The sequence below is a fragment of the Oryctolagus cuniculus genome, chromosome 3 (genome assembly GCF_051225735.1).
Source record: "Oryctolagus cuniculus isolate XC-2025 breed Fujian yellow rabbit chromosome 3, ASM5122573v1, whole genome shotgun sequence".
Taxonomy (NCBI): Eukaryota; Metazoa; Chordata; class Mammalia; order Lagomorpha; family Leporidae; genus Oryctolagus; species Oryctolagus cuniculus.
Genome location: NC_142869.1, coordinates 167,782,809 through 167,802,932, shown reverse-complemented (window position 1 = coordinate 167,802,932; position 20,124 = coordinate 167,782,809).

The window sequence follows — 20,124 nt, the reverse complement described above, 5'->3', positions numbered from 1 at the left end:
ATTCACAAAATGTGCAGTTGGCGCTGTGGCATAGCAGGTAAAGCCACCACCTGCAGTGCCGGCATCCCATATGGGCGCCAGTTTGAGTCCCAGCTGCACCACTTCCTATCCAGCTCTCTGCTGTGGCCTGGGAAAGCAGTAGAAGATGGGCCAAGTCCTTGGGCCTCTGCACCTGCATGGGAGACCTGGAAGAAGCTCCTGGCTCCTGGCTTCCAATCAACGTAGCTCTGGCCATTGCAGCCATCTAGAGAGTGAACCAGTGGATAGAAGACCTTTCTCTCTCTCTTCCTCTCTCTCTGTCTCCCTCTGCCTCTCTGTAACTTTGCCTTTCAGATAAATAAATAAATAAATCTTTTAAAAAAGGAAATATTCACAAATCGCAAACAACCTAAAGGCCAACGATGGATGCTTGGCTGTAGCATGCATAGAGCCTTAACTCATAGACTTGGAACTGGAGACAATGGACCCAGGTTCAAACCCCAGCTATTCCCCTCTCTCCCTGTGTGTCCTTGGGCCACATGTCGCCTCGGAACCTGTATTCTCATCTGTAACTGAGGATAATAAGTGTTTTACCTCATAGAAGCAGACTGAGGCATAAATTATATGAGGCGTGTGAAGTGTGGCCATAGGAAGTGTTTTATAAATATTTGCTATTACTAAATAAATTATGCCATAACCATGTGATGGAATTGACTGCAAACATAAAGAAGATACTGTAGAAAACCATCTAATGACATTGGAAAATGTTTATGGATATTGTTAAGTGCAAGAAGCACGTTATTTTACTGGTTCATATCCATCTCTGCTAAAAATATATCTTTCAGAGGGGAAAAATTCAATAATTTACATCACAGTGCTAACCACATGTATTTCTGACTGATGGGCATAGAGGAGACTTTGTTTTCTTCTGTAGTCCTTTCCATATTTGTCAATTTTTTTCTTAAAAAGGGAAATCATCAGTAATGGGACTTTCGCTGATAGCTAGGTTAATTTTTATTTGTTTGTGCCAGAGATGGAACTGTAGTTGGTTTCATCATAAAACACTCTATAAAAACAGGGGCAGAGCAAAGTGTCCTGCAGCAGTCGAGCTCCCTGTTCCACCACAGTCTCCTCGTGGAAGGAAGTCACCTAGGAAACCCTAACCCGGAGGGCAGCAGGTGCCCCTGCCAGTGAGGCCATCCTCCAGCCCTGGTGTGCTTGCTGCACGTCTGGGACTGAGAAGCAGGAGGGCAGGGAAGGGGGGGGATGGGGCAGGGGGCAGGCAAGGCAGGACAAGCACAGGTGTCCCTACATACAGGAGGGTGGGCTCTAGGACCACCCCCAAGGGCACCGAAACCCACAGATGCTCAAGCCCCTTATACAAATGTGCATATAACCCACACACAGCCTCCTGTGTGCTTGAAATCAGGTCAAGATCGCCTACAGCACCCAACACAACACATAAGCTGTGTAAGGTGATGCTGCCTCGTACCCAGCAGGATGGAGAACCTGTTTCCTCCCAGGGACCATTTGGATATTTGTACCATCATTCACAGGCCACACAACATTGTCAGCTCAAAAATCAGCCTGCTATAGATGGAGTGCGTTCTGAGTCCCATCTGCGATTGTGACGGCAGGGCCCCACCAGATGATCTTGCGGGCCTTACCCGTCCACAGTTGGTTGCACCTGCTCTTGTGACTATGGAGGGGCTCCTCCTGCTGACATCTCCCCTGTTTTCTTTCTGCCAGACCTTGTCATCCTCTTTGCTACTGCTGTTTGCTATCCAATATGCCCAGGACCTCCCGTTCTCCCACTGTGGAAAGTTTCAATGTGTTTTTCTTGACCATTGTCTCTGCATGGGAAGAGTGAGGAGCCCAGAAACCCCCCGCGGCCAGTTTAGCTTCAGTATACCCTGAAGGAGGGTCCCAGGCGGAACTGACCATTTCCTGGCTGGGTCCCTCCCGGGTCAAGGCCAGCCAAGGGCTGGGGAGGAGGAACAGATAGAGGCCATAAGAGGAATGGTGGACGATAAGGGGAGTGTCCTTCTCATTGGACAAAGGAGGCAGATGACGCCTCCACGGCTCCCTGGAATGGAGTAAATGATTTCCTGTCCCTTCTGCAAATTCAACCTCATCTCCCAAGGAAACACCGTTTCCCAAGAGTGCAGAGAGGCACAAAGCAGTTGCTTGCAGGGTCCTGCTGCTCTGGGCCAGAAGCTACGGGTAGGCTGTGAGATCCGCTGGCTTCCACCACCCTTACATGGTGCTTGTGTTGCATAGCTGTGACCCTGGAGTGGCTCCGATCACACTGCATTGGTTTGTGCAGAACCAGCCACGGCAATTACTCCCCAGCTTTCTCCTGGGTATTTATGCACTTCAGGATGGTTTCTGAGGAGGGTTTTCTAGGTGGTTAGCCCTTGACTTGATAGAGTACTGGATGACTTGGGGTGAAGCTAACAGGGTAAGAGAAAGCCTTCGTCTATTGACCGTGAGACAAAAATGCTCAAGGCTGGATTTGCTGACTTGCTAAAAACACAGGGATCATCTGAGAAAGACCAGACAGGCTCCTGGAAAAGTGGTGCTGGAATGCAGAGAGAGGCCGAGGCCCCGCCGGGTCTGCCTGCAGAGCTGCGTGGCTGTAGAAGCCTGCAGAGGTGTGGGAGCAGATGCAGCCACTTGTGAGCTGACCGCCGGGTCCCCGGGGCAGCGGTGGCGACGACTGTGTCTTCATGCAGTTGCCTGGACCTCTCTGTCCACTTGAGACCCTTGCCTGCCAAATGCCTGGTCCCTGACACATCTTGATCTCAAAGAGCACTGTAAGGTGGTTATTGGTGACACAAATGGGAGAGAGGAAAGCCGGCCAGGCAGGGCCCCGTGGCGGCTGGTGTGTGACGAGCCCCGCTGGCCCCGTCTCCCTTCCAACACTGGCCGGAGCACTGAGCTGGCACCATGGCGCCCACCTTGACTTCTACAGGCCTCCCTCCCGGTGAGAAGTGCGTCTGTCGTCCCTGAGAATTGACACGTGTTGGAATGCAATGACAGGGCTCAGAGTGGCCCGACGTGGGGAGCCCTCAGGAGTGAGTCGCGGTGGTGTTTGACTAATTGAGTTAGGACCTGCCAATCATCGGCAATGCTAGAAGTCCTCTGAGAACTGGGAGAAAGTCTTCCCAGGGAAATAGCAGGCTGTGGATCCCCGGTTCAGAGACAGAGAGAGAAAGAGGCTGCAGGCAACGAGGCAGGTGCCTGGGTGGTCCCCGGGGAGGCAGACACACCCATCCACTGCCTCAAGGGCCTCTCCCCACTCGCACTGGGAAATGGGACTAAAGTCATTTTTAACACCATGAGCAAATGACAGGGCATATACTCAGGCTGGCGCAGCTTGGAGTGAGTACAGGGTGGACAGATGGACAGATGGCTGGATGGGGACCCGTTCTTGGGCAAGTTTGATTCCAGGTATTGGCACGTGCGACTCCAGAGGAGGCTCCGCTCCCCCAGGGACCCCACCACAGCTTCCCTGCTGCCAGGAGAGGATGCTCCCTCGGCCCCCCTTTCTCTTGTCAACGGCGGGCACTGTCTGACTGCCAGGCAGGCTGACAAGGTTAAGGGGAGAGAAGGTCTGATACGCTATCGAGCTTCTCCGGTGCGTGACAGGCAGGCTGCTGTGGAGTGGGCCCACGGTCTCCTTCTGCTCCCCACTCCAAAGAACCCTGCCCCCCAGAGTGCCTCCCACGGTCCTGCCAATCAGAGATGAAGATAAGGAGCTGACTATGAGCCCTTCTCCCAAGAGTCTAAGCTTTGAAGGCAATTATTTATGGGAGTGCTTTGGTGTCTGTCAACCCCCAGCCGGGGGGCTCGCGGTAGAAGCACATGCAAGCTGCCACAGCAGTGTGGACTGCGCGCTGCAGGGGAGGAGAGGAGCCCTCACTCGTCCCCTTTGCAATATGTAGTCACCAGGCCTCCCTGTAGAGTATGCATGGTCATTGCGAGGCCACGTCCACTGCTGCATGGCGCCCCTGGCTGTGAGGCTGGCCTGCTGTCTGTGGACATGGCCTCTGGAGTCTTTCCAAGGAAGGGTCCACACTCCCACCGCAGGTCACCCAGACCCTGGCCTGTGTTAGGGCACATCTGCAAATCGCTTTGCGTGTTAGGGCACGTCTGCAAATTGCTGGTTGCTGGTCCACAGCGAGCGAGTACAGTGTTCTGAAACTTTTACAGCAATCTGACGGAATAATTTAATGTGTTTATTCTAATCACAAAATGGGAGTTGTATTTATACATTTGTAAATTTCATTTGCCCAGAAACATGTTCTAAAGGATACATTTTTAATAAAAATCCATCTTTTATTAAAATACGCCAGAGCACAGAAGCAGATATTTTATAAAAGTGCCGTGGAACAGCAGTAGCAAAGTGTGAACGAAAAACCCAGTTCCTTGTCCCCGGACAAGCGTGGGAAGCTTGGGCCCAGTGGCAGCTGGCAACCCCGAGAGCGTGCCTTCAAAGACACCAGGCTCGGGACTGGCTGTTCTTTTCACGGGGATTCTGAGTGAGCCCCACGGGGAGAGCCAGCGAGAGGGGAGTGGGAGGGGAAGGGCGAGCTGCTGCAGAGAGGCACCTGCTTCTAGAACATTCCAGGCGGGCGCCGCGGCTCACTGGGCTAATCCTCCATTAGCGGCGCCAGCACACCGGGTTCTAGTCCCGGTCGGGGCACCGGATTCTGTCCCGGCTGCCCCTCTTCCAGGCCAGCTCTCTGCTGTGGCCCGGGAGTGCAGTGGAGGACGGCCCAAGTGCTTGGGCCCTGCACCCCATGGGAGACCAGGAGAAGCACCTGGCTCCTGCCATCGGAGCAGCGCGGTGCACTGGCCGCGGCGACCATTGGAGGATGAACCAATGGCAAAGGAAGACCTTTCTCTCTGTCTCTCTCTCTCACTGTCCACTCTGCCTGTCCAAAAAAAAAAAATCATTCCAGGCCAGCCAGAGCTCCCCAGGAAATTGGTCAGTTCAGCAGGAGGCACGGTGAGGACGAGCGAGGGTGCTGGAGTGAGCACAGTTGATCTTGAGTTCTGGCCCCTGCCCTCCCTAGCCAGGGCACGGCGGGCACACCACTTCCTCTACTGAGGCCTCAGAGTCTGCAGCTACAGAAGACAGACTATGCCTAACGTTTACCACGTGTTATGCTACGGGCTAGATGTCGTCTACACGCTTTGTCTGGGAAACCTCAAATAACCCCCTGAATTATTCCCATTGCTCAGCTGAGGACAGCTGAGGCTTCCAAAGTTAAGACCTTGTCCAGTTCGCTCCTTGGGCAAAGATCAGGGCCCGCCCTCACCTGTTCCTCTTCCCAGAGCTGTTAGGTTTGATGGTTGTAAGCTGAACTACACCTCGCTCGCGGGCTTCCTGCACAGACGAGGCACCGTGCTCGCCGTGGTGCCTTTCGAAGGCTCAGTTGCTATTGCTTTTGACGTTATGTTCCGTGGGCTATCCCGGGGCCTCCAAATGTCCCCTGGCTTCAAGACTACAACGTGGGGTGGCAAACGCTTGGCAAGTTCCTGAAGGAATCAAGCCAGGGCTTCCTGGGCAGGTGCCCAGACTGCACATCCTTTAACCATCCAGGGTCGCCCGTGAATACGCCAACCGCAGATCAAAGGCTCAGAAGCGACTCCTGACAGTCACCGGCTTTCAGGCTCTACATAGCGTGTTCAGTCTTGTACATTTCATATCAGCTCAAAAAGTTCTCTCGGGTCCCCTGCCCTGGATCCCTCCATCTAATCTTTCTCAACATCAAGCGTTTCTGCAGGATATGAAATGAATCAACTATGGCAAGAAGGGAGCCCAGCCAAAGACCAGGGTGGGAACCCAGGATGGAGGGCGCCTGACTCTCAGTAGATGTCCAGGCACTTGGTGAGCCAGTGTGTGAGCCAGGACTGCCCCCTGGGCTCCCCTGGGAAGCTTGCGATGCTAGATGAGGGGACGGTGTGGAAAGCTAGAACTCACTAGCAGGCCCCTTGTGTTTGGGGTCTCCGTGTTGTCTCTAATCATCACAGTGCGCTGCAGAAGCTTTGTGAATCCCCATTTTACAGATGAGAGCACTGAGGCCACAGGGGAAGTGATGCAGCCACTGAGTGGAAGAGCCAGGGTTCGACTCAGATCTGCTTAGTGCTGGTGCCTGAGCTCTTTCCCTCCCTGAGACCCGGGGCTTCTCCTCTGGGTGGGACCCTGGAGCCCCACACGGGCTTAGCTGCCTCTCGGGCAGCCCTCTTTGCTTGGGCACCAGGAGAGGCTTCCTTCCAGCAGCCGCATCCCCACGCCCTCTCACTCCGCTCCAGAGAGGGTGGTGAGGCTGCCCTCGCTGTGCCTCTTTGGGTCCCATTTATTCTATTTCACAGGGATGACACAGGGAGGAAAAGAGTCACATTGACTGGGCTGATGGGGGCATACTGGAGGCCTTGCCTATCAGGTGCTCCCCAGTCCCCAGTTTGCAGGAGGGACTTGTGTCAAAACCCTTACTGCGGCCGGCGCCACGGCTCACTAGGCTAATCCTCCACCTGCGGCGCCGGCACACCGGGTTCTAGTCCCGGTCGGGGCGCCGGATTCTGTCCCGGTTGCCCCTCTTCCAGGCCAGCTCTCTGCTGTGGCCCGGGAGTGCAGTGGAGGATGGCCCAAGTGTTTGGGCCTTGCACCCTATGGGAGACCAGGAGAAGCACCTGGCTCCTGCCATCGAATTAGCACAGTGCGCCGGCCGCAGTGCGCCAGCCATGGAGGCCATTGGAGTGTGAACCAATGGCAAAAGGAAGACCTTTCTCTCTGTCTCTCTCTTCTCTCTCTCACTGTCCACTCTGCCTGTCAAACAAACAAACAACAACAACAACAACAAACCCTTACTGCAGGTACACAGAGCACAGCCTGGCTCCAGGTGGGTTTCTAGAAACACAGAGGGGGGCAATATCATATTCGTTGTCCCTTGAGGGTCTGTGAAGGGTCCCTGGCCATGAGACAGAGTCAATCTAAGTCTCTGGACAGCCGTTTCGCACATCGATGAGGGCACAGCTGCCCTGTTGTGCCACCTGCATCAGAGTCCTCCTGGGGGCTTCTCCTGGACCCCAGCCCACCCTCTGCGTCACAATGCCACCTGCTATGGAGTGCTAGAATAGTCCCAGGTTCCCAGAAGACTCTGACAGCCACTGAAATTGTAGCAGCTCTGCCTGAGTTCAGAGTCAGAACCTTCTGGATTCAAACCACAACTTTGGGCCAGTTGCTTAACGTCCTTGTGAGATATAAATGATCATAGTTGCTGCCAGTCAGGACCTTGGAAAGAAAAAAGAAAGTGTTTGCTTGGGACAGCTGAAGAGCTCTTCTGAGTTTGTCTGTGTCAGAGACCATCCACCCAAATTTGAACAGAGTGCCTAGACCTGGTAAATATTCAAGAAATGACTTGGACTTGGCAATCGTAAAGTAGCGAAAATGGAGACAATTCACTGGAGAAGGAGAGTGGTGAGAAGACCAGACTCCTTCTAGATCCAAGCAGTCAATCCACAAATACATAGTGAACGTGCACTGTGAACCCAGCCTCACGGAGCAACCAAAACTCTGACACGTAGCAATCTAATCTACAGCTAGGTAGAGAGGCAAAACACACAAGGTTCCATAAAACAAGAATTAACTGAATAACCAAGATGGTCATCAAAACTTGTCCCATGATCACCGATCCATTCAACACACATATTCATGAATTGCCTGTTGTGTGACAGGGTCTATACTGCAACCCAAAGACACAGGTTGAGTAAAGGGTCCCTTCCTCAAGGGGTTTCAAGTCTAGAGAAGGAGACAGATGAGCAAATGGATATTCGTGATTAATGTACTTCCTTCTGCCCGGGAGTTTTGGAAAAGGATGAGTTTCTGAGAATTTGAAATACTTCATTCAGAGCTCGAGAGATCAGTTCTCATACCTTAAGCAGGAAGGTATCTAAGGTCTGGCTCCCAATCAGAGAATTCAGAACTTCAGATTCCAAGTCTATAGATAAATATGCTAATAGATCACTACCAAGGTCATAATCAGATAGTTTGGGGACTCTGGTCTAAAGGCAGCTGCGAAGCCTGCACCTGTTCTAAACTGTTGACCATCATCCCAGAGGAAGGGAAGTACAGAGAAGGCCCAATCCACCTTTCGTAACTCTGATGGAGTGAGGAGGTGGCGATGAGAATGAGACCACATCCACGCTGCTGCAAAACTCACTGCCTTGGCCCCTAGCATGGAGGGGCAGCACCTGTGTTCACTGCTCTACAGCCAGCACCCAGCACAGTGCCTGCACAGCCTCGGTGTCTAATAAATACTACCTGCATTAATGAATAATCAAGGGACGGGCGGTGCACATGCTTGGATCCAAGACGGCCAAGTGCCCAGAAGGCAGCCAAGCACCAGAGCAGTGAGTTGGCAGCAGAGAACCCTTTGTAGGGACCCCAGACTGCTCGGGGACCCAACCGTTGTCTGTCAACTCCTCTCCAATGTCTTCAAGGCACCCAAGACTCAGACGGGAGGAGTCATGAGCCTAGCTTGCAGGTGCTTTCCTACAGCTGTGCATCTCCGTGAAGCCCACGGCTCCAGTCACGTTAGCCAGAAACCAAGACATCATCTCCCGGCCCTCTCCTCGCCCCTCATCCCCGGTCCACCCCTCAGCACCCTACCCACTTGCTCAAACTCCCTCAAATCCATCCCATGCCATTGCTCCAGCTCAAGCTAGGGTCTGCCTCCAAGTTCCCCTTCCACACCCTCCTGCCACCTTGCTCCTCCCTCCACTCACGCCACTCCTCCTCCCCATCTTCCCATTGCTAACACTCTCTCATCCACCAGGTCCCAGGGAAGCCCGCCCCTCCTTCCTAAACCAGGGCAAAGCTGCCGTGAGCTCTGGCCTACATCTCTGTCCTGCTGTTCTTCACACATGCAATCTGAAGGTGCACTGTCCCCGAGGCCAGCGGGCAGCTTCTTAACCCAGAATGACCAACTACATCCATTGCTTGCTGGCAAACAGGAGAGTAGAAGGGAGACAAGAATTTGGTTGAAGCAAAAGTCTTTGAGGCAGGAAAAGGAGACAGCAGCCATTCGTGCTGCCGCAGCCTGCTCAGTGAGCCACACAGCATCAGAGGAAGCAGGGGGTGGGGAACTGGGAAAGCAGGTGCTACACAGGCAGTCCCGGCTAAGTGCTGCCCGGTGGGACCTCCCGGCTGCAGGCCCAGGACTTGTCTCCTGGGATGACTATCTTCCCTACCTAGCTAACTCTTCTTCCACCCTTGCAAGGACAGCACGTATCCCAGACCCGCTCTGACTGATGGCTGGCACCGCATTGAGCTCCTTAAACTCGTCCCTCCGTGGATCTGTCGCAGGGGATAACTCGTCCCTTCCTTCCCAGTGTTCATGGCGCCCACGTCAATAGGAGGGGAAGACTTCTTGGGTTAAGGTCTTCCATTTACCCTATAATATCTTTTTCTTTTTTAAGTTTTTTTAACATTAAAAATATTTTTACAGATTTTAGATATATGTATGGGCTACTGTGTGACTTTTTTTTTTTAGATTTTTATTTATTTCTTCAAGAGGTAGAGTTACAGGCAAGGAGAGGGAGAGACAGAGAAAAGTCACCCACATGCTGGTTCTCTCCCCAGATGGCCTCAATAGCCAGAGCTGAGCTGATCTAAAGCCAGGAGCCAGGAGCTTCTTCCGGGTCTCCCACATGGGTGCTGAGTCTCAAGCACTTAGACCATCTTCTACTGCTTTCCCAGGCCACAGCAGAGAGCTGGATTGGTAGTGGAGCAGCAGGGACTTGAACCGGCGCCCATATGCGATGCCGTCCCAAGGCAGAGGCTTAGCTCACTATGCCACAGCGCCGGCCCCATGACATTTCAGCACACGGATACAACGTGCACTGAGCAAATCAGGGACATCAGCATCTCCCCTTCTTGCTCATTTCTTTACAATCCGAGCTCCTGTCTTATTTCTGCTTATAAAAATACATCATATGTGTTTTTTTTTGACAGAGCCTTTGTGGGGTGCTCCAAGGGGTGGTGCCCTCTCTGGACACACACTTTGCCTCCCCGTCCACACCCTCTCTACCCTCGGTCCTCCGCTGAGCACTCTCTCTGGGTCCAGAAGTCGTGAGCTCTGAGGAACAGGGCCTGGAAACTGCTTGTCCCATTGCCCCTTAAGGCTGTCAAAGACAAACCGGGAGAAATGAGACCCCTTACGCATGCAATCACCTGTCTTCCAACACCACCACCGACCATGCTCTCAGCCCCACAGGGACAGAGCTCCTGCTGGGCGTCCCAGGCAGGACCCGGATGGCACCCACTTTCAGAGGTGGGTGTTAACAACAACTTACGAGAGAGGGAGAGGATCCCCTATACCTCAAGCCCCCTGCTTCCCAGTCCATATCCTCTGTGCGTTCTATGTCTCCCTCTCCCCAGCTGCCCCCCATCCCCACCAGGGCCCCGAGTCTGACTCCTCTGACGCGCCACGTCCCACCGGTCCACCACCACGTTGGAGAATCCAAAGGCTTGGCAATCTCCAAACCTATCTCCCTGGGTGACTGGTAGATGAGGCCCCCACCCCATCCCCCAACCTCCCCAAGTCTGACCACGTCATTCTCCTGCGGAAAACCCTGCGGGGGCTCCTCAGCAGACGGGAGTCACCCTGCTCAGCCTGCCGCAGGGCCCTCAACCCCGGGAGAGATACAGGGGAGACATCCAGGACTGGGGCTCGGCTTCAGAGTGCACAGGAGCGCCCCCGTGAGGGCATGTCACTGCAGCCGCTTTCGCATTGTCCTCTGCCCCTGGTCGGCCCAGTCATCTCTCCTCCTGCAAGCTCAGGTCTGACCCCCACCAACCCCCATCCTCCACTTTCCCCTACTTCCTTCCCTGTGGGGGGTGGTGTGGGTGTGTGTGTGCCTGCGCACGATGAATGAATGGATGAATGAATGAATGAATGAAACGACCTAGCCTCGGCTTTGCACCCGGCTGGCTGATTTCAAACAGCCCCTCTCCCAGCGCACACAGGCTTATTTTTGAGCATTAGTGGTTCATCTCCCGGGGAAGCTTGGTGCCAGCTGTGGTCACCTGTTTGATTGGCCTCCGAGGGCTGCCTTTAACTAGAAATTAATTTGGATGACTTAAGCTTTCCTTGCCCAGCTGGGTAAATCCAAAGCTGCTGGCGATTTTTCTTGTTCTGTTTAATCTCCTGCCCTCGGACGCCAGTTCTCATTCTGCGCCGTCCGGCCCCCTCCCCCTCTGTGCCCGATTTTTAATCTGCCACATCTGACCCTTCAAGAGGCTGACTCGCCTTGCTCTTCCCCCTCCCATCTGCTCATCCGCTGCAGGGGAAACTGAGGCCACATCACTCAGGTCTAGGGCAAAGGGGACAAGGGAACTCAAAAGTAAGAAAGTCTAAATCCCAGGCTGTGGCCCTTTAGCCAGCCCGTTCTGTGCCTCAGTACTTGGGAAGGCTGGAGACTTTGGCTCTGTTTTTGTGTTTTAATTTTCACTTATTTAAGAGACAGAGACAGAGAGAGACAGAGAGAGGTTTTCCAACCGCTGTTCCACTCTTCCAAATGCCTACAACAGCCAGAGCTGGGCCAGACAGAAGCCGGGAGCCAGGGACTCAATCCAGGTCTCCCACTTTAAGTGGCAAGGACCCAACTACTTGAGCCATCACCGCTGTCTCCCGGGACTCAAACCCAGGCACTCCAGGGGGGGTGTGGGTGTCTTAACCAGCGTCCTGACCCTTAGGACAATCGCCTAGCCCCTAATTCCTGTTTTGGTCCATCCCTACCAGGGATCTTTCCTAAGGCCTCTGGCTGGTTTATGTGCGTCAGCGTGCTGAATTCTTCCAAGCCCAGCTATAGGTGCACTGAAAAACTATTCGTTCTGATCACTAATGCTTGTGTTGTCTCCCCTACTTCCCCACCCTCACCAGCCTCTTGGCAAGTGTCTGTCCACCCCTCCATGCTCCAAAAGCAAAGCCGGCTTGTCTCTGCCGAGAAGGCTTGCACAGCCTCATCGGGGCTTCCTGGTGAGGGAGGCGGGGGTCACAGAACTACACGGGCGCTGGAGAAACCACACAATCCCTGGCGGTGCTGCCGGGACACCAGGAATGACCGCTGGAAAACTAGGGAGTCTCTGAGGAGTCCATGTCTCCTTTTTCTTTATCATCGTCTGTGATTTTCTTATCATTGTCAACCAGAATCCACTGTCTTCGACATTTATACCCGTTGGCCTTAATCTGGTAGAGTTTTAATCCACCTAAAGTTGGACATCGTGCTACACAAACACAACCAAGAAAGCAGTTTCTGGCCAGCGCTGTGGCTCACTAGGCTAATCCTCTGCCTGCAGCACCAGTACCCTGAGTTCTTGTCCCGGTTGGGGCGCTGGTTCTGTCCCGGTTGCTCCTCTTCCAGTACAGCTCTCTGCTGTGGCCCAGGTCCTTGGGCCCTGCACCCAAATGGGAGACCAGGAGGAAGCACCTGGCTCCTGGCTTCGGATCGGCACAGCGCGCCGGCCGTTACGGCAATTGGGGGGTGAACCAACGGAAGGAAGACCTTTCTCTCTGTCTCTCTCTCTCACTGTCTAACTCTGCCTGTCAAAAAAAAAAAAAAAAAGAAGAAGAAGAAGAAGAAGAAAGCAAGCAAGCAGTTTCTAACATCTTCCACTTCACACAGGAGCCTTACATTAAACTGCTGTGGCCTGCATTGGGCTGGCTTCTCTGTATACTACAAGTGGATTTTAGTCTGGATGGACATTTACAGTTCCCTTCACATGTCTCATCCTTGGTTTGTATTCTTTGTTCTAACCTTGACGGAACCTTGTTGTTGTTGAAGATTTTTATTTATTTATTTGAGAGGCAGAGTTACAGACAGAGAGAGGGAGAGACAGAGAGAAAGGTCTTCCTGGTTCACTCCCCAAATGGCTGCAACGGCTGGAGCAGGGTCAGTCTGAAGCCAGGAGCTTCCTCCAGGTCTCGCACGTGGGTGCAGGGGCCCAAACACTTGAGCCATCTTCTACTGCTTTCCCAGGCCATAAACAGAAAACTGGATCAGAAGAAGAACATTCAGGACCCAAACCAGCACCCATATGGGATGCCAGCACTGCAGGCGGAGACTTAACCTACTATGCCACAGCACTGGACCCGAGGGAAATTTTTAAGCAGGCTTATTAAAATGGGAGTAATAAGTTTTTTTTCTGTAGAAGTTTGGAAAATTTGTTAGAGGACACATTGGTAAGTAGAAATCAGCACTACCCAAATACACTCATTAATGTATGCTAATTTCCACCCCACTTCCAGACTTTTCTGCATTTTTGATGGATGGATGGATGGATGAATGGATGGACAGACAGATGGATGAGTCTGTCTGTGAGTGGGTGTTCTATGGGATATTTTTATTGTTGTTGTTAGAGGAAAGGTTTATGGTCGGGTGGCGGAAGCCCAACGGGCAGAGAGAGGGCGAGAGATTAGTAAGAGAGAGAAGAATCTCAATGGAACATATAGTATTAGTTCTTTGTTTTTATCCCTTCACATCCCATCATAAGCATTCCCTACACCATCGTATATTTTCCTTTTCGTTTTTGTGTTTTGTATTTCTTGTTCATTATAGTTCACCAGTAGGATGCACTGTAATTACTTATTAAACATTTGTTGGTTTTTTTTTTTTTAATATGTTCTCAGTTCTTGACAGTTGGCCCAAGCAGTGGAAACCAAAGCAGAACTGAGATAAATTCTCCAATAAGAATTGGGGTTTCGGGGCCAGTGCTGTGGCACATTGGGTTAACTCCCTGGCCTGAAGCACTGGCATCCCATATGGGAAATGGTTCAACAGCTGGCTGCTCCACTTCTGATCCAGCTCTCTGCTGTGGCCTGGGAAAGCAGTAGAAGATGGCCCAAGCCCTTGGGCCCCTGCACCCACGTAGGAGACCCAGAAGAGGCTCCTGGCTTCAGATCTGCACAGCCAACTGGGGAGTGAATCAGTGGATGGAAGACCTCCCTCTCCTTCTCCCTCTCCCTCTGCCTCTGCCTCTCCCTCTCCCTCTCCCTCTCCCTCTCCCTCTCCCTCTCCCTCTCCCTCTCCCTCTCCTTCTCCCTCTCCATCTCTTCCTTACACTGTAATCTTGTTTTCCACTTGCTTTTCTTCTTTTCTGAGTTGTCCATTAAATTGCTTGTTCATTGTTCTCCTTGAGGGTCCATCTTTTCCTTATTAATTTGTGGAATCTCTTTCTATATTCAATGCATTAATTCTTTGTTCTCTACTTTGCAAAAATGTCCCTGGGTTTTCTGGCTTTTATTTTTCTGGTAATTTTCATGGGTGGAACTTAAAATGTACATCTCGGTAATTTTATGTATTTTCCCCCTTTAAGGATCTTTTGCCATTACCTTCTGCCTAACACCCCTCCTGGCTAGCACTGTGGCCTCCTCCAGGTCTGCACGGAGGGGTGAGCTGAAGGGTGGGCTCTGTAACCTCTCATCATATTCACACCCAACGTCTTCTGTTAGGCATTCAAAGGCAACTTCTTAGCAGACAAAGACTTCCAGCTGTTGTATTGTCTGCTGAATCCCCCTTGCCTGGAGCAAATAAACATCTGTTGACTGCCTAAGTGGGTGGGTAGAAGGGAACTTCCAGAAATCTTCCCTCTAGCTATGGTGGGGTCTTCTCCATCCGTCCCTGGCCGCAGCTGCCTGGGCCACACAGTCTCTACCATGACTTTGCCCTTGGCTGGTCTATATCTGGGAAGCCATTGCCCCATGTAATTTATAAGCTCAAAGCCACTGAATACGAGGAATACTGCTTTTTTAAATTTTTTTTATTTTTATTTATTTGAGAGATGAGAGAGAGAGAAAGGTCTTCCTTCCGTTGGTTCACCCCCCAAATGGCCACTACTGCTGGAGCTGCGCCGATCCGAAGCCAGGAGCCAGGTGCTTCCTTCTGGTCTCCCATGTGGGCGCAAGTGCCGAAGCACTTGGGCCATCCTCCACTGCCCTCCCGGGGCACAGCAGAGAGCTGGACTGGAAGAGGAGCAACCAGGACTAGAACCCGGTGCCCAAAGAGGGTGCCAGCACTGCAGGTGGAGGATTATCCAAGTGAGCCAATGCACTGGCCCAGAGGGGTACTGCTCTTCTGCAGACAAGCACAGGGGTGAGATCCTTTGATTCACAGGTCTGGGGAGCACCCTGAGGATTCCAGCAGGGTGGGGCCTTCTCATTTCTTCCCTGGAGTTGTCTTAAAAAGACCTAGAGCAAATTGCGAAGTAGGAACCTGACCCTTTGTTATAGTTAAGAGGAAAGTGGTACGAAGGGCATAGCTAACTGTTCTCATTTCTGCTGTCTTACAAAGCATGGAAATGACATCCCAGTTGACCGCAGTTAATTGTTAAACCTTAAGATTTTACAGAGGAACTCCTTAGCTTAAAACAAAACTAGCAGCCGGCATCGCATATCAGAGCGCCAGTTTAAGTCCTGGCTGCTCCGCTTCCAATCCAGCTTCCTGCTAATGCACCTGGGAAAGCAGTGGAAGATGGCCCAAGTGCTTGGGCCCCTGCACCCACGTGGGAGACCCAAATGTAGTTTCAGGCTCCTTCTTCAGCCTGGCCCAGCCCCTGCCATTGTGACCATGTGGGGAGTGAACCAGGGGATGGAAGATATTCATTATTCTCTCTCTCTCTCTCCCCCTCTCTCTCTCTCTCTCTTATCTGCCTTTCAAATTAAAAAAAAATCTTTCAAACAAAACAAAACACTGACCAGAACTGTCTTCTGTAGACTCTGTCTAAAGTGAATAAATACAGGTCCCAAAACTTGGGCCCTCGTGGATTTTATTTGAAGATCTCTTTTCAGTACTCTTAAAACTTCCTCATATATGAGGGCAACAGTCCTGCGAGGTAGGAGGAGTCTCACCTGCACTTGATAAATGAGGAGGAGAGAGGTTCAGGAACTTGCCTAAAGCCACACAGGAACTAAGCAGAGAACTAGGTTTTGCACAAACACCAAATGGTTTTGTACATAGAGTGCTTTTATTTGGGGCCCAAGATCTGCAGTGTCAGATCTGATCGGAGTTGCCTGCTTCCAGCAACTGCCAGTTGTTAACACTTGCAGAGGAGATAACGTGGGACTCCACCCAGTGACCTGGCAAACGTCTGCACCCACTGGAGCAGCCCCCATGCTCAGCGCTGTGAGCCGGCCATGAGCGGATCGATCACACCATGCCTGTGTTCAGGGAACTCACTGCCCTGTTGGGAAGACAACAGGGGCATCGACAGCTGTGTGCGCTTCCACGGATGTCAAAGACGGATCAGTTAAAACGAGTTTCTGAGTGTAAGATTAAATAAGCCTGCAGGGTTGATAAAAAGAACCATCAGCTGATTCGGCCACCCTGTCACTTAACAAAAGTGTCTAAACTGGTTTCAGCTCTGAAAATAGAGAAATTCGAGCTTGGAACTTGGCTCCACGCTTGCAAGGGTTCCCTCTGATAGAATTTCTTTTATTTTCTTTTTTTTTAGAAAGCTTTTATTTAATAAATATAAATTTCATAGGTACAGGTTTACGAATGTAACGGTTCTTCCTCCCATACCCACCCCTCCACCCCAAACTGTCCCACCTACTACTCCTTCTCATTCCATTCTTCATTAAGATTCATTTTTAATTATCTTAAATACAGAAGACCAACTCTACACCAAGTAAAGATTTCAACAGTTTGCACTCACACAGACACATAAACTATAAAGTACTGTTTGAAGACAAGTTTTACCGTTAATTCTCATAATACAACTCGTTAAGGACAGAGGTTCTACATGGGGAATAAGTGCACAGTGACTCCTGTTGTCGACTTAACAATCGACACTCTTATTTATGGCATCACACTCTTATTTATGGCATCAGTAATCACCCTAGGCTCTTGTCATGAGTTGTCAAGGCTATGGAAGCCTCTTGAGTTCACAAACTCTGACCTTATTTAGACAAGACCATAATCAAAGTGGAAGTTCTCTCCTCCCTTCAGAGAAAGGTACCTCCTTTGATGGCCCGCTCCTTCTTTGATGATTCCACTGGGATCTCACTCACAGAGATCTTTCATTAAGGTTTTGTTTTTGTTTTTGTTTTTGTTTTTGTTTTTTGCCACAGTGTCTTGGCTTTCCATGCCTGAGAAACTCTCATGGGCTTTTTAGCTGGATCCAAATGCCTTAAGGGCTGATTCTGAGGTCAGAGTGCTATTTAGGGTATTTGTCATTCTGTGAGCCTGCTGTGTGGCCTGTTTCCCACATTGGATCATTCTCTCCTTTTTTAATTCTATCTATTATTATTAACAGACACTTGGTCTTATTTATGTGATCTCTTTGACACTTATTCCTATCTATAGGATCGGTTACGCACTTAATATGATCACTTTAACATGTGAGATGGCATTAATCCCATCCACCTTAATGGAATTTGGAGTCCCATGGCACATTTATAGCTTTACCCTTAGGTATAAGACCGTGGAAATGTGTGCCGTACTATACATCTCCTCCCTCTCTTATTCCCACACTTATTTTTTACAGGGATCAATTTCCAAATGGATTTATTTATTTATTTATTTGACAGGCAGAGTTAGACAGTGAGAGAGACAGAGAGAAAGGTCTTCCTTCCGTTGGTTCACCCCACAAATGGCCACCACAGCCAGCGCTGTGCCGATCCGAAGCCAGGAGCCAGGTGCTTCTCCTGGTCTCCCATGGGGTGCAGGGCCCAAGCACTTGGGCCATCCTCTGCTGCCTTCCCGGGCCACAGCAGAGAGCTGGACTGGAAGAGGAGCAACCGGGACAGAATCCAGTGCCCCAACCAGGACTAGAACCCAGAGTACCGGTGCCACCAGTGGAGGGTTAGCCTAGTGAGCCGCAGCGCCGGCCTCCAATTGGATTTAAACACCTAAGAATAATTCCATGTTAAGTAAAGAGTTCAACCAATGGTATTAAGTAGTAAAAGAAAATACTAAAAAGAATAAAATAATAAGTTGTTCCTCGACAGTCAGGACAAGGGCTGAACAAGTCATTGCTTCTCATAGTGCCTCTGATAGAATTTCAAAGAGACCGTCAAGATTTGTAAATCCTCCTTTCACTTATATTTTAAAAAAGAAAGCCAGTGGATCCCAGGCCCATTATCAATGCTCCAATTCAATATTAGGAGATTATAGGAAGTTATAAAGCAGATATATAAAATATGCTGACGGTGGGCTCACAAGTAGCAGGAAAATGGCGAGAAAGGGGGCCTTTCTCCTTGCTTGCTGATACAAAAGTCACCATCATTGCACACAAATCTAGCTGGAAGGCAGTACTCTAATTAACCCCTACCTCATCTCTGTACCCTCAGTGCCAAAGGAGTGAAAGCAGATAAAAACGCTGCCTTGAATCTGCACCCATGACGGGCCCTAGCAATGTCCTCCCAGGGTGTCCTTGTGCCACACTCCCGTGTTTCTCTGACCCCTTCCTCTTCAGCTCCAGCACCCGATTCTTCTGGGAGATGAGACTTCTACTAATATGGGCGATCAGTGAATACAAAGGGGATGATATTGGTGGCCTTCACTTGGCAATGCTTATCAAATGTCATATGTTTTATTCCTTCTGACTCCAAAGTCATACTTTTTGGAATGTGCACAAATGAAGTAGCCAACAATCAATATGAACATGTATCTGCAAACACTGTTTAAGATAATTTGAAAATTGAAAACAACTTACATTTCATAAATGCTGGCATTAACTATAGAATGATACACCAGTACATTTAATTGAAAGTGATATAGGAGCTACACAAGTCAAGATTAATAGATTCTGACTATACAAAAAAATTATAGCAAAAAATAACATTTACAATGTCAACAGACAAATGGGTAAATTATTTATAACATACGACAGCCAAACTAATTTATTTGCTATAGAAAGACTCTTTGAAATCAATAAGAAAAGAAGAAATCCCAATAAAATGGCCAGTAACCAAGTTAAAACATGCTCAATCTCCCACAGACAGAAATGTGAACTTCCTTCATAGCTAAAGATTCAACTTTTCACCTAGAATATCAGCAAAGCAATATCCAATAATGATCAGAATTTACAGAAAAAAATTGTTCTCATTTTATTAAAGATTTAATTTATTTGAAAAGTTTTGAGTCAGAGAAAGAAAAGAAAGTGAAAGATTTTCCACACTCTGGTTCACTTCCCAAATGACCCCAATGGACAAGGTTGAACCAAGCTGAGGCCAGGAGCCTGGAACTCCATCTGGGCCTCCCATGTGTGTGACAGGGGCCCAAGTGCTAAGCCATCACCTGCTGCCTTCCAGGGCGCATTCCCAGGAAGCTGAGCTGGAAGTGGAGGAGCTGGGACTTGAATGGGAGCTCTGATATGGGATAAGACTTCCCTAGCAGGGGCTTAGCCTGCTGCACCATAACACCTGCCCTTTTAGCTGATTTTCTGTTACTATCACAGAATACCTGAGACTGGGTAATTCATAAGGAAAAGAGGTTTGTTGAGCTCCTGGTTACAGAGGCTGGGAAGACCAAGACCCTGACCCCACCAATGGCCTCCTGCGTTTCAACTCATGGAGCAGAGCAGAAGCACAAGCAGGCGTGGGTGAAGAGAGACAAAACTCTAGGGCATCCCTGCTTGCCACCAGCCACTCTTGGGGTAGCTCACCCAGCCAAGTGACAGCTAACCCTGCCACGTGATGGCTGTGTTGGTCCCACCCAATGACCCGATCGCCTCCTGAAGCTCTCAATACGATTACATCAGCAGTTAAACGTCAATGAGTTTCAGAGGAGAAAAGTCATATTCAAGCCATCACAGAGATTAGAGTGACAGGGAGGATGACCCTAATCCCTATAGTTTCCCTGAGCATCGGCAGAAAGGGGCTTCTTTGTAGGGAAGAACAGGCGTGAGACGGGCAGCTCACAGGATCAGGGATTTGATGGCTGTTTTTCTTCATGGTCATTGAATGTCCAGGTGGGGTCATAAAGAGGACTTGTTCTCGCTGAGCCTGGGCCAGAGTGTAGGGGCTTATGGGGAGGGGAGCAGCCTAACGAGTTCAGCCAAGAGAAGTGGGCGGGACTTTTGCCCAGATTCCTCCACAGGATAAACAGTTGTCACACACAAGACAGGGTCTGTGT